Raw genomic sequence first — 16,218 nt, 5'->3', positions numbered from 1 at the left:
TACACAATTTCTTTATAATTTCATGCTAGCAGAATTTTCATAGTATACATATTAGCCCATTTTTATCATTTATTCACACATTTAACCCCACATTTTTATATTTTTAGAAATTAACCCCTTTTATGCAATTTCACCAAAAATCACTTTACAAAACATTATAATCTATCAACAATTACTCATTTTCCATCATCAAACATTCAAGAACTCAAGCATTCATCAATGGCATTTCACAAAATCATCAATACTTTCAAAAATTGAAGCATGGGCTAGCTATAATACGAAGCAACGAGTACAAAAACATAGAAATCATAAAAAACTGAGCTCAAAACATACCTTAATCAAGCTAGATAAATGCCGAGCCCTAAATTCTTTCCAAAGCTTTATTTTCTTTGTATATTCGGTTATGGAAGGATAAAAATGATGATGATAATTCAATTTGCTTTATTTTAAATAAATTAAATTACCAAATTACTTATTTAACCTTAGTTAAAACCATTTTAAAACACATAATTCAAGGCCATTTATGTCAAATTCCTCTACCAATGGTCTAATTACATCATAAAGACCTCCCATTTAATAATCCATAGAAATTAGACACCTTTATGAAATAGAATGTAAGTTTTACATTTTACGCGATTTAGTCCTTTTTCTTAAATTAACCACTTAAACGATAAAATTAGCATACAAAATTTTCAAACATATATAAGCACATGCTATGAACATCAAAAATAATATTAAAATAATTTTATGAACTCAGATTTGTGGTTTCATAACCACTATTCTGATTTAGCTAAAACTGAGCTCTTACAACTCTCCCCTTTTAGGAATTTTCGTCTCTGAAAATCTTACTAGCGAATAGGTTTGGATATTGCTTTCTCATAGCATCCTCAGTTTCCCATATAGCTTCTTCAACCCCGTGTCGATGCCATAATACTTTCACTAATGCTATTACTTTATTTCTCATCTTTTTGATCTTACGAGCTAGAATTCAGATCGGTTCTTCACTGTACGATAAATCTAACTGAATCTCAACTTCGGTCGGGGAAATAACATGCGAAGGATTGGATCTGTACCTTTGTAGCATTGATATATGAAACACGTTATGAATCTTTTCTAACTCAGATGGCAATGCTAGCGAATAAGTAACTGGTCCAATTCGCTCGATAATCTCATACGGCCTGATGAATCTCAGACTCAATTTGCCTTTACGACCGAATCAAAATATTTTCTTCCACTGAGATACTTTTAGAAACACTCTATCCCCAATCTGAAACTCAATATCTTTTCGTTTCAAGTCTGCATAAGATTTCTGTCGATTTGACACTGCTTTCAAATTATCGCGGATCACTTTCACTTTCTCTTCTATTTCTCTAATCAGATCAACACCGTGAATCTTAGTTTTGCTAAGCTTAGTCCAGTACAATGGTGTTCGACATTTTCGACCATAAAAAGCTTCATAATGTGCCATTTTAATGCTCAATTGAAAACTATTATTATATGCAAATTCAATCAATGGAAAATACCTTTCCCACGTACCTTCGAACTCAAGAATGCAACATCTCAACATATCCTCGAGTATCTGTATAACTCATTCAGTTTGACCATCTGTCTGAGGGTGAAATGCGGCACTAAAATGTAGCTTTGTACCCAGCGTATCTTGGGTTTCTTCCAAAACCTCAATGTAAACCTTGGATCTTTATCCTAAACAATAGAAATAGGTACTCCGTGTAATCTTATAGCCTCGGAGATATATAACTTAGCAAGTTTGTCAAGCAAATAATCTGTACGCACAGAAATGAAATGAGTTGATTTTTTCAACCGGCCAACAACAACCCAGATTGCATCTTTCTTACTCGAAGATAGGGCCAAACCTGAAACAAAATACATAGTCACTCTATCCCACTTCCACTCAGGAATCATAATTGGCTCCAATAAACCAGACAGTACCTGATGCTCAGCTGTAACTTGCTGACAAATCAAACATTTAAAAACAAACTTTGAAATGTCACGTTTCATACCATGCCATGAATAAAGCTGTTTCAAATCGTTATACATTTTTGTGCGTCCTAGATGAACAGATAAACAAGTATTATGTGCTTCTTTAAAAATCATCTGAATCAATTCTGAAATTCTAAATCAAGATTTGAATCACACTGAGCTCGTCTTGCTAACATTTCATTATCAACTTTCTGAGCTTCAAAAATCTGCTGTAAAAACAACAGTCTCGATTTCAACTCAACTACAATCGAGCCGTCATCAGATAGAGCCAACTGAGTATTCATTGCACGTAGAGCAAACAAAGATTTCCACCTTAATGCATCAGCAACAACATTAGCCTTTCCCGGATTATAATCAATAACTAGCTCGTAATCTTTTAGCAATTGTAACCGTATTCTCTGTCTCAAATTCAAATCTTTCTGAGTCATTAGATATTTTAAACTCTTGTGATCTGAATAAACATGACATTTCTCACCAAATAGATAATGGCGCCAAATCTTTAACGCAAACACAATGGCTGCTAACTCTAAATCGTGCTTCAGATAATTCTTTTCATGTGGCTTCAACTGTCTTGAGGCATAAGCTATAGCTTTGCTTTCTTGCATCAAAATGTAGCCCTGACCATTCAATGGTGCATCAATATAAATCACATATTCTTTACCCGATTCTAGTTGTACTAATACTGGAGCTCCAGTCAAAAGAACTTTTAGCTGATCAAAACTTTTCTAACATTTCTCAGACCATTCAAACTTTATATCTTTCTGAAGCAATCTCGTCAAGGAAGTTGCAATCAACGAAAAGCCTTTCACAAATCGTCTATAATAGCCGGGAAGTCCTAGAAAACTGTGGGCTTCGGATACATTTTTCGAAGGCTTCCAATCCATTATTGCAGAAATCTTGCTTGGGTCGACTCGAACACCTGATGCTGACACAATATGCCCTAGAAAACCAACTCACTACAACTAGAATTCATACTTACTAAACTTTGCATATAATTGCTTATCATGCAGAGTCTGCAATACAATTCTCAAATGCTCAGCATGCTCAGTTTCATCTCGTAAATAAATCAATATATCATCTATAAACACAACAACAAATCGATCTAGATACGGTCTTAAAATACGGTTCATTAAATCCATAAAAATAGCAGGTGCATTTGTCAGTCTGAAAGGCATAACTAAAAATTCATAATTCCCGTACCTCATTCTAAAAGCAGTCTTTGGCACATCGGAGTCTTTAACTTGAAACTGATAATAACCCGATCTCAAATATATCTTTGAAAACACTGTAGCCCCTTTCAATTGATCAAAAAAATCATCTATTCTGGGAAGAGGATATTTGTTCTTGATCGTCACTTTATTCAACTGCTGGTAGTCTATACACATTCTCATCGTGCCATCTTTCTTTTTCAGAAACAACACGAGAGCACCCCATGGTGAGAAACTTGGTCTGGCAAAACCTCTATCCATCAATTATTGCAACTGAGCTTTCAATTCTTTTAACTCTGTCGGAGCCATTCTGTACAAAGCTATCGATATCGACGTTGTACCCGGCATTAACTCAGTACAAAACTCAACCTCTCGGATTGGTGGTAAACTCGGTAACTCTTCAGGAAACACATCTGGATACTCACACACAACTGGCACTGATTCAATCTTCTTTTTAGTCACTTTCGTATCAAGCACATAAGCTAAATAAGCTTCACAACCCTTTCTCACATTTTCTAAGCTAACATCGATGAAATCACTGCAGGCAAACCATTCAAATCATCTGACTCAATTCAGATAATCTCATTATTTTGACATCTCAAATCAATCATCTTTCGTTTGCAGTTCATAATAGCATCATGCAGCGTTAACCAATCCATACCCAAAATTATATCAAATTTGTCAAATGGAAACAACATCAAATCGGCCGGAAAGCAATTACCTCGAATCATCAATGGATAGTTCTTGCTCACTTTATCAACCAACACACACTTGCCTAAGGGGTTCGATACTCTAATTACAAATTCAATAGACTCTACAGGAAAAGTCTTACTAGATCCTAAGTTCACACATACATACGAATGATTTGATATTAGATCTATCAATGCAATAACTTTAGTATCATAGAGAGTAAAAGTACAGGTAATGACGTTTGGAGATGACACTTCTTCGTGAGTGCGAATAGCATAGGCTCATACAGATGCTCTAGCATTAGATCTCGCAGCAGTGTCTCGTGTCGCACCTCTACCACCACTTACATTTACAACATTATGGGATGGTCTCCCTCTAACTGTCGTGTTACTTGGTCTCGCACTCTCAACATTATCTTTTTCAGCTAACTCTGGGCAATCTCTGATAAAATGGTCTAGCGATCCACATTTAAAGTAAGCCTGATCATTCAATCTACAATCACCGGAATGCCTTTTACCACAATGTTTACGTTCAAGTCGGCTAGGTATCGCACTCCCAACACTAGCTATCGAAGTAGTTGGAGCTCTGAAGCTCGATTGTTGTCTTACTCGATCTCTATTTGAATGTCCCACCGATGCAGTAGAACGATTAAATGAGTCTCAGAATTTCTTCGTTGACTTATATACTTATTTTGAAATTTAGTTTGAAAGAACTCCCAGGTAACTCGTTCTCTAAGAACCACTAATATCAATGTTTTCCACCAATGATACACATTATCTCTCAGAAAAGATACAACAAACTTGATACATTCATCTGAAGTACAGGACAATTAATCAAACACTCTGATTGTGTTCTCGAGCCAGAACTCCGTCCTCTCAGCATCATTATCAACTGTAGCCCGAAGCTCTTTGGCCCTGTGTTTACGTATCTTATCCACTGGCAGCTTACTCAATCGAATCGGATCTAGCACTTGGGTCACACGGCCGACCACACGCCTATGTGCCAGCTCGTGTGCCACACATGACCAGTAGACACATTCGTGTGTCTAACCGTGTCAAAATTGTATGGTATACTAACTTCAATTTGATGGGCACTCTAAGGGACACACGGCCGTGAAACATGGTGTCACACACGGCTGATACACATGCCCTTTTCTCTACCATGTGGACAAAAATAGGCTATTTGCAAAGCCAATTTTCCACCCTCATCTCATACACACCTAGCCATCAAATGGTATCAATTCACCACATATATATAGGCAGTAAAAAAATGCCAATTCAATCACATATCATGCTATCTATCATCAACCAATTCAACTAGTAAATTCTATATTCAAAACATACCAAATCAACATGCCACAATCATCAAATTCACATAACTCTTAAATGAATTTTCTCACCTTTCTATCAACCAATTCATGCTTCTCAAACATACCAATTCGTCATATATAAATCATACCCAAAATATACCATTTCTCAAGCATTAGTATATCAACTAATAACTAATCAAATGAGCAACCACTTAGCCATACTAATAATGTAACACCCCTAACCCATTTCCGTCACCGAACTGGGTTACGAGGTATTACCAATCAGAACACGTATTCGAATAATCACATGCATAAACTTTTACACATTTATAAACCATTCATTTTGTCATTTTCATTTCATCAAGCCAAATATAAATGCATTCTCCAATAAGTTTAAAAATTGTTCACTTCCAACCTTGTTCATCCATTTTATAAATCTTTACCTATTTTAATATGCACATTAAGTTTACACTGAATATTATCCTATAAAGAACATGCATTTTTAGCTTAATAATGCATAATTCTTTATAACACCATATACATTCCCTATTCATATATAACCGAAACACATCATTAATCATCATCATGTTTATATATATATACTTAAGGTAAAATGCATATCAAGTCATTTCCTTGTGCATAATTATTTATATAGTCAAACACCAAATCACAAGTTAATCAAAATCATTACAAATGTCTTCCTCTTATAACAAACATATTAAAACGATCTTATGTCATGTTCGAACATAACCAAACTACTTATAATGCTATCTCATATTCAACACTATGACCAGATACAACAGCCAAGATACAATAATCATTTATATATGAATACCATAGCCGAACCAGCCTAATACACACATTCAAATTTAACAAGCATCTTTAACACTCAAAATATATGTATATAAATATACCACATGTAACTTTCATTCAAAACACATGACATAATAATCTAAAGGAACTCAAACATAATCCAACAAATCGGATTAAAGCATGAAAGTTAAGCCATTTTCAAAGCATAAAACACCTATTTCAAACATCATGCATCCATAGTACTTAAGACGTTAACCAAAACGAATTCAAACCACAACTAAGCATAACCGAATTCAAATATAGAAATTAAGCCATTTTCTCAGGGCTCAAATTATACATAAACTGAAATACAGCATTTCAAAAGTATATCCCAGCCTATACATGCCTTAGTTCCAAAATGTAACTTATAAAATACCGAAGATGGTTGATAGTGTGATAGACTTTGTTGACGATCCCCGCTTGTAACTTGAATCGAAAATCTATTAAATAGAATAAACATGAAAACACAAAGTAAGCTATAATAACTTAGTAAGTCATAAAAAAATAAACATCCCAATCATATAATCAACTCATTTTAAGCTAATCCAAACTTCATTATCATTACCATGCTTAACCTCAAACCTACAAATGAAATAAATATCACATTTTCATACATAAAATCTACCTTGGCCGAATGCTCACTTAATCAATTTGACCTAATATTATTCAACTGTCAAAGCCAAAATATCTTAATATAATCAAACATACACATACGCATTTATATAAGCTCAAAAACTATAATATAACATCATGTACATATACCACTTACATGGCCGAATATACATGATCACATATATGCACATATCTAAGAATAAATTCTACAATATTCATACTATTTATTTACAAAGCCAAATACACATACTAAAATCACATGTAATCTTCATTTGTATCACACATAATTAGTAACAAATATCAAGTTACTTATTTACTTTATCTCAAGTAAACAACAAGCTAACCCATACCTGATCATTTTGATCATTTAACGTATTCAATTACCACATCTGCATAAAGTCTTTTAGGCATAAACTTATAATAATTCACCGGCATAAAGCCCGCTAGGCCTAAGCCTGTATCACACACCGGCACAAGGCTTGCTAGACTCAAAGTCTGCTTTTATACACCGGTAATAAGCCTACTAGGCATAAAGCCCGATTTAATTCACCAGCACAAGGCTTGCTAGGCTGAAAGCCCGAATATCACTATTATAAAGCTGTCTCATAAACAATTCATATATCGAAAATTCTAGATATTTCATATAGTTCATATTGACTTTCAAATGTTATAACTCAGTCGAATTAAACTCAAACACGTTATTTCTATGCTTATTCACATTCGGCTACTCTACTATAAACTTATGAATTCTAAATCAACATATTAAACTTAGTTACATTAGAAATTAACAATGTTTAATTGCTTAAGACTTACCTCGGATATTGACGAACGATGTAAATCGACTATTTGACTATTTTTACTTTTCTTCGATCCAAGTCCGATTTCTTTTGTTCTTAATCTATGCAAATTCAAATTAATCTCATTCAAACAATTTCATTCAATTTAATCCAACAACACATAAATGGGCAAATTACCATTTTACTCATGATATTTCATACTTTTACAAATTAGTCCTAATTGCATAAAACACAAAACAAGCATAATTTGCTTATACTATACTTAGGCCGAATACTCCCCACACCCATACAAGTCTTCACATTTTGTTTATTTCACAATTTAGTCCCTCAAATTATTATTTTTACAATTTAGCCCTAATTACTCAAAATCATCAAAAATTCCAATACAAAACATGTTAATCCAAAACATATATTTCATATTTCATCAACTAACATCTCAAAACTCAAATATTCATCAATGGCATAACTCAAAATATTCATCAAAATCAGAAATTCAAGCACGGGTCGGATAGTATTCGAAGCAACGATCTCAAAAACGTAAAAATTATCAAAAACCGAACAAAAACTTACCTTGAATCAAGCTTCCAAAGTGCCGAATGGTTGAAAATTTCTAAAGCTTTATTTTCTTTAAGTTTCGGTCAATAATGAACTAAAATGCATGGCTATTTTATGATTGTTTTATTTAATTTCATTATAATATACTAATTACTATTTTAACCTTTAAAATTTAATTATAAAACCTTATATAACATGTCTACAACCATCCACTCATATAACCAATGGCCTATTTACAACATAAGCACTTCCATTTAAAAAGACAACAACAATTCGACCTTTACACATTTAACTATTAAGTTTTGATTTTACGCGATTAAGCTTATTTATTTAATCGGACACTCAAACGACAAAATTAAATTACGAAAATTTCACGAATATAAATTCACATAAAATAAACACAGAAAATAATTTTTAAATATTTTTCTAACTCGAATTCGTGGTCCCGAAACCACCGTTCCAATTAGGGTCTAAATCGAGCTGTTACAAACAACCATGGTAAACATACCAAAACACATGATAACTTATAAACATCACATATACCACTTACCAACATATAAATCAAGCAAACTCAAATGGCCATACACATCATCATTTACAAGCCAAATTTCATAGCTAATATCATAACTATAAAACATACCAAAATGACACTAGCCTATACATGCCATATACCATATATACAAAGCTTCAAAAGTACCAACGAGATAATCAATAGTTTGATGACGTTTCCCGATGATCTCCGATGTCCGAGCTAGCTTTGAAAAATCTATAAAACATGGAAAGAACACACAAAGTAAACTTTAAAAGCTTACTGAGCCATATACAATTAAAGCTATCACATGAACATTTGCAATTCAATTCAAATATGTTTAACATAGCTAATATCATCCAAATTCACAAACCTTTCCATTGAACATATATTCAATGTTTTAATCAAGTTCATTAAATATTTCCCCTTTTCAATACTCATATGAATTTCATACGTACCTGAGTCACTTAGCTCATTCACATATTCTTTCTCGACTTGACTTTGCCTGTTGAACCATTTGGAATTGTTAAGGATACTCAGAAATCACACAAGCTCGTACAATGCCATATTTTAGATAAGGTCTTACATGTTATCACATATCGATGCCACTGTCCCAGATAGGGTCTTACACGAAATCGATTAATGATACCAATGTCCCAGACATGGTCTTGCACGTAATCACAAAACAATTCCAATGCCCCAGACATGGTCTTACATGTAATAGCATCTCAATAACCTAATGCCATGACATTCGTATCCTATACTATTCCTAAGGTTCGTACAGGACTTTCAGATGTTGTAACACCGTCTATTCTTGCTCGTAATTGTTCTTTCAAAATTCATAACAATTCAATGAGAAGTACATACATATAATTCAATGTACAGATGTTTATTTGCATATGAACTTACCTCGTAGTCGGAATAAACGAATGGAATCGACTATTCAACTTTCGATTTCCCCGATCTAAATTCGTTTTCTTTCATTCTTAATCTATATACATTCAAAATTAACTCTTTTATTCATCAACACATTCAATTTAGTCCACAAAAACATATTTGGGCATTTTTGCACTTTAGCCCCTAAAGTTACACATTTTTACAATTTAGTCCTTATTTCACAAAATCACAAATTACACAATTTCTTTCTAATTTCATGCTAGCCTAATTTTCATAGTATACATAGTAGCACATATTTATCATTTATTCACACATTTAACCCCACATTTTCACATTTTCATAAATCCCTTTTATGTAATTTCACCAAAAATCACTTTACAAAACATGATAATCTATAAAAAATTACTCATTTTCTATCATCAAACATTCAAGAACTCGAGCATTCATCAATGGAATTTTACAAAATCATCAACACTTTCAAAAATTGAAGCATGAGCTAGCTAGAATACGAAGTAGCAATTACAAAAACATAGAAGTCGTCAAAAATCAAGCTCAAAACATACCTTAATCAAGCTAGATAAGTGTCAAACCCTAAATGCTTTCCAAACTTTATTTTCTTTGTATATTCTGTTATGGAAAGACAAAAATGATTATAACACCCCTAACTCGTATCCGTTTCGAAACTAGGGTTAAAGGCGTTACCAGACAGATCGAAACATTTAGCATTCATTTCGCAAACATCAAAGCATCAAAGGTCAAACATCAATATAGTGTCCTTTATTCAGGTCATCAAGACCTTAAACATGCTTTAAAAAGGGATCAGGACTAAACCAAGCTCATACAAAATTTTTCAAAACTTAAATATTTTTTTTAAACTTGTACAGGCCACATGCCCGTGTGAACAGGCCGTGTGCCTCACACGACTTTAGACACACCTGTGTGTCTAGGCCGTGTCAAAATAGGGCATACATACTGACTTAATCACACGGCCACAAGACATGCCTGTGTGCCTTGGCCGTGGTCGAAACTGACTTGGGTCACATGGCTAGCCACACACACGTGTGCCTTGGCCGTGCTCAAGACTGACTTAACTTCATAGAGTAACCCAGGGGACACACGGCCATGCAACATGACTGTGTGTCACACACGACTGAGACACACGCCCGTGTCTCTACCCGTGTGGACAAAAATAGGCCATTTGAAAAGCCAATTTTCCACCCAATTCGGATCAATCCTATAAGCATCAAACCAAACACATTTGCACTATAATTTCAACCAATTTCAATACCAAAACATACATCATTCATGCCATGTTATTATCAACCAAATTCAAACTTAATAGCCATACCAAATTATGCAAAAACATAAGACAAAATCATATCTAAGCATTTGCTTCATAACCTCATTTTACTTCATTCAATCACATGCTATAAACTTACCAATTTCTCAATTATACACATACTAAGACTTATCAAAATTGACCATTTCATTTGGTCATTCATAAGCACATCACATAAGTATAATTTGCATCACATATCATATACCAAAATCAAACCATAAGTTCAACCATAATTAAGCCATATCACATGGCTAAATATACACTTCTCAAAAACATATTCAACTACCTCTAGCCTATACATGCCATACTCCAATATTTATACTTTCAAAATGTACCACAATAAGGTTCGATAGTATAGTGACGATCCTCGAGCTTCTAGTAGCTTTTATATCTATAAAATAGTTGAAAAACATACAAAGTAAGCTTTCAAAAGCTTAGTAAGCCATATACAATTAAACTTAACATTCAGAACATGAAAGCATCATCAAATTACATGTATTTCATGGCCAAATACTATCTCAAATCATATAGTTCATATACATTTATCATATTCCCAATTCAATTACACATATAGCATATTTTCCCATACTTATAACATATATCATCACTTGTACATATACTTACCTTTTATTCTCAACATAGTATACATTTCAAACATACCTGAATCGGATACACATCTCATATAATCATTCGTTTCTCAGAATGCCCGTTGAATCTTTTAGAATCATAAGGATACGCAAATAACTCAGAAAGCTCGTACAATGCCAATGTCCTAAACGTGGTCTTACATGTAATCAAATATCGATGCCACTATCCTAGACAGGGTCTTACACGAAATAAAATACGATGCCAATGTCCCAGACGTGGTCTTACACAATAACACATATCGGATCCTATGTCATGAAATATGTATCCTAGCTATTCCTAAGGTTCGTACCCGGCTTTTCAAACATCAAAACTTTGTCGATACTTTATCGGATGTCTCATTTTTCTCAACTCATATATTCATTCATCATATTTCAATAGCATATAATCGATAATAATTCAATTTATAACATATTTATTTTTATATAGACTTACCTTGTACAGATTCGGATAGACAGAATTGACTATTCGACGACTTTTGACTTTCCCCGATTTAATTCGTTTTCTTTAGTTCTTGATCTATATAAATTCAAATTTAATTCTTTTACTCACCAAATCATTCAAATCAACCTAAAAACACATATTTAGGGAATTTTACAAATTAGCCCTCATATTTTCATAATTTGACATTTTAGTCCCTATTTTTCAAAATAAAAAAATACTCAAAATTTATTTCTAGTGGTGATATCAGTCGACATATTTCATTTATTTCACATTTTAATCCTTAAAATACAATTTTCACAATTTAGCCCAAATTACTCAAAACATATCTTCCATTTATCAACAACTAACTTCACAAAACTTATAATTTCATCAATGGTGTAACTCAAAATCATCAAAAAAAAATTAGAAATTAAGACATGGGCTTGATAGATTACTAAGAAATGATCACAAAAACATAAAAATTATAAAAAATGGATCAAAACACATACCTTAATCTTTAAATCATTTAGTCAAACCCTAAAAGCTTTTATTCTTCTTTTTCTTTGCTAATTTCGACTATGGATGAACACATAATGCTTATTTCATGCATTTAGTTTATTTTAATTATCATAATTATTCATTTTACCAATTTGCCCTTATAATAAAACATTATAAAATCACATATATTAAGGTCATTAACGTTCATTAACTATGTTAATGGTCCAATTGCATCATAGGAACCTTTCATTTACAAAGACATATTAAATAAGCACTTTAACAAATAAAATGCCACTTTTACATTTTACACGATTAGGTCTTTTTTCACAAATTAAGCACACAAATGATCGAATTTTCATACGAATCTCACACATGCTAATTCACATATTATAAACGCAAAAAACAATATTAAAATATTTTTTTGACATTTATTTGTGGTCCCGAAACCACTATTCTGACTAGGGTCTAAACTAGATTGTTACAATGATGATGATAATTCAATTTGTTTTATTTTAATTAACTTAAATTACCAAATTACTTATTTAACCTTAGTTAAAACCATTATAAAACACATAATTCAAGGTCATTTATGTAAAATCCCACTACCAATGTTCTAATTACATCATAAGGACCTCCCATTTAATATGCCATAGCAATTAGATACCTTTATCAAATAGAATGCAACTTTTGCATTTTACAGGATTTAGTCCTTTTTCTCAAATTAACTACTTAAACGATAAAATTAGCATACAAAATTTTCACACATTTATAATCACATGCTATGAACACCAAAAATAATATTAAAATAATTTTACAACCTCAGATTTGTGGTTTCGTAACCACTGTTTTGATTTTGATAAAATCGGGCTGTTACAAATTTTTCCTGAAATTACAAAAATTTTCCAAGGTACAGGTCTCACACGCTCGTGGGGTGCAAGGGACACTCCCCCGTGACCCTAGGAAACGTCCGTGCTGAAGGCCGTGTTTGACCCCGTGTAACTCTCTAACTTATGCACATGGCTGTGCCACACACCCGTGTGCTAGGCCGTGTGGTTAATTAATTCAATTCGAAATTAGGTGTAGGTTTCACACGACCAAGACACATGCCCATGTTCTAGGCCGTGTAGAACACATGGCTGAGACACACGCCTGTGTCTCTACCCGTGTGCTCTATTCTGAGCATTCTATTTCTTGAATTTAAGGTGCAGGGGACACATGGCCTAACCACACGCCCATGTAATTGGCCTTGTGTCACACACGGTCTAGGCACACGCTCGTGTGTCTACCCGTGTGGACAAAATAAAGTCATTCCTAGCTTTATTTCTTACCCAAAATCACACCCATGACCTGCACTTGAATCACACATCCAAGAACCAACCATTTCAAGCATTCAAATCAAGAAAATTCTATCATGGCATATCATTTCATGCATACATGTCTACAATCTTACCTTAGTTCAATCCATGTATTAAACATGATTTGATCAACTACTTAACATATATGTAGCTACCATAGTTTGACATTACAAGTATGTTAAAACAAACCAATACTAGCAATTCCAATGGCTAGATTACAAGCATCATTTACATTTACATGCGAATATGGCCAGTATAACTTATACATGCCATTGTAACCATAACTTCTTTACCATATGTACCGACATGGGCCGATGGATAGTTTGAGTGATCTTCGCCAAGCTTCCAATCCAACGAGCTTCTAATTTACTCTAAAATAGGGAAATAAAACTAAGTAAGAATAAAATGCTCAGTAAGTTCGTATAACATGGTACTTAACTTACCATTCATTCTATTTTGAGGTAACTATGTAAGGCATAATCAATTAATTTGACCTCAAGCCCTACACACATTCACATTGCCCTTGTTAGTCATATATTCTATAATAACATCAAAACATATATGGGCTCAACAACAATCAAGTTTCCAAGCACATATGCTTTCAACAACATGTATTCATTCAACATGCATAATTCATCTCATTATTTCAAGTATAATTTCATAATAGTTCATTTTGAGTTCAGATCATTTTATATTAGAACTTTACTCATATTACTCAGAATATCAAGGTCACGATTAGTACACTCAAGGTGTACAAGTCTATAATCAAGAATAAACATATATTCATCAAATAAAGTCCATGTACAAATATCATCATCTCATGTCTTTATATATCATTTGTCATGTATCGTCATTTGCTTGTATTTCAGACGGATACATGTAATAACTCATTTTTATTATCTATATCTTTTCATATGAAGATTTTTATCCATTGAATTTATCTAAAATATCAATGGTTACACAGGTAGTACACTCGAGGTGTACAAATCAGGATCCGTCAATTCATATTCAATGGTACTCATAAGGTACTATTTTAGAGAGTACACTCTTGAGCCACACAGATATGCAAACAACGAGATTACCAGTCCAGGCTAAATCTTTTTTATGACATATGCTCTAAAGAGCTTAATCTGTGTTACCCGTCTAGGCTAAATCCAATACATAACATGTGCTCGAGAGGACTTATATCAAGATTACTCGTCCATGCTAAATTCTTTCATAAATAAGGTCAATAGGATTACTTGTCCGAGTTAATTCCCATCAGTAACAAATGTAGGACCTCATTCGTTTTGGGAAATCACATACCCATCGATTTTCCATTTTATTCAACCGAGATTTAAACATTTTTCTCAAGCATTATCTGGCATGTGATTATTTCATACATCCACAACATTCATATAATTCAAATAAACACATTCCACATTCATTTCAAGCATATAAGTAACATTCTCATTGTTTATCCTTTATCATTTATCGGACATTATCATTTAATTTAAACATTTTTATTTATCGGTCTTGATTGGGTATGTAATCATTTCACATATTTATGATATTTATACAATTTGCATATATCCATTTCATTTCAAGCATATAAGTAACATTCTCATTGTTTATCCTATACATGCCATATTTACATATATCCATGAGTTCAAAGGTACCAATCGGCAACTGGATAGTGTGATGCGTATCTCTGAATTTATCCAAATCGAGTGAGCTATAGAACCTCTACAAAACACGGAAAAGAAACAAAGTAAGCTTTATAGCTTAGTAAGTTCGTATAATTCATAATTAAACTTACCATTTATACATAATCAAGATAATAAATAAGGTATACTCAATTCAATTACCAAATACCTAAACACAAGCATTCATCAACAAGTTAGTCACATAAGTGCATGTAATCATCCATTATCTCAATTTAATACTTAATACCTTGTATCATATGAAATTTATCACATACATCATTTGAAACATTTCACTCTCAATCATATAAATAATAATTCCTTCGATAACAGTAACTCATTCGTATAAACACATAACTTTTTCACATAACCAATAATAGAATTTATGCTCGTTGAACCTGTTAGAATATTGAAAGATACTCAAATGATATACATTACGTGTATAAATCAGTAATCCATCAATTGATTATCATTTTTGCTCTTTCGAGCTATGATCAGTAAGCTCCTACTGAGCTGATAGACAGTAAGCTCTATTGAGTTGAAATGGTAAGCTCTGACGAGCTGAAAACAGTAAGCTCTTACAAGCTAATATATAGGTAAGCTCATATGAGCTGTGGCGAGTCTGCAACACATGCAGGATCTTGACCAAAATGGTAACCCTAGTGACATGTCACTCGTATCCTACGACTTTCTACGGTTCAAACGGGACTCGGTATTTAATAATTATCATCAATTAGGCATTCGAACTCAGTAATACCATTTACTTAATTATACATTCATTTCAAATAATTTACAAGTATTTAAAAATTCAATTCTAATTATACGAACT

This window comes from Gossypium arboreum, chromosome 8 (genome assembly GCF_025698485.1).
Source record: "Gossypium arboreum isolate Shixiya-1 chromosome 8, ASM2569848v2, whole genome shotgun sequence".
NCBI lineage: Eukaryota > Viridiplantae > Streptophyta > Magnoliopsida > Malvales > Malvaceae > Gossypium > Gossypium arboreum.
The sequence above is the reverse complement of the archived record's forward strand: the minus strand, read 5'-3'. Positions refer to the sequence as shown.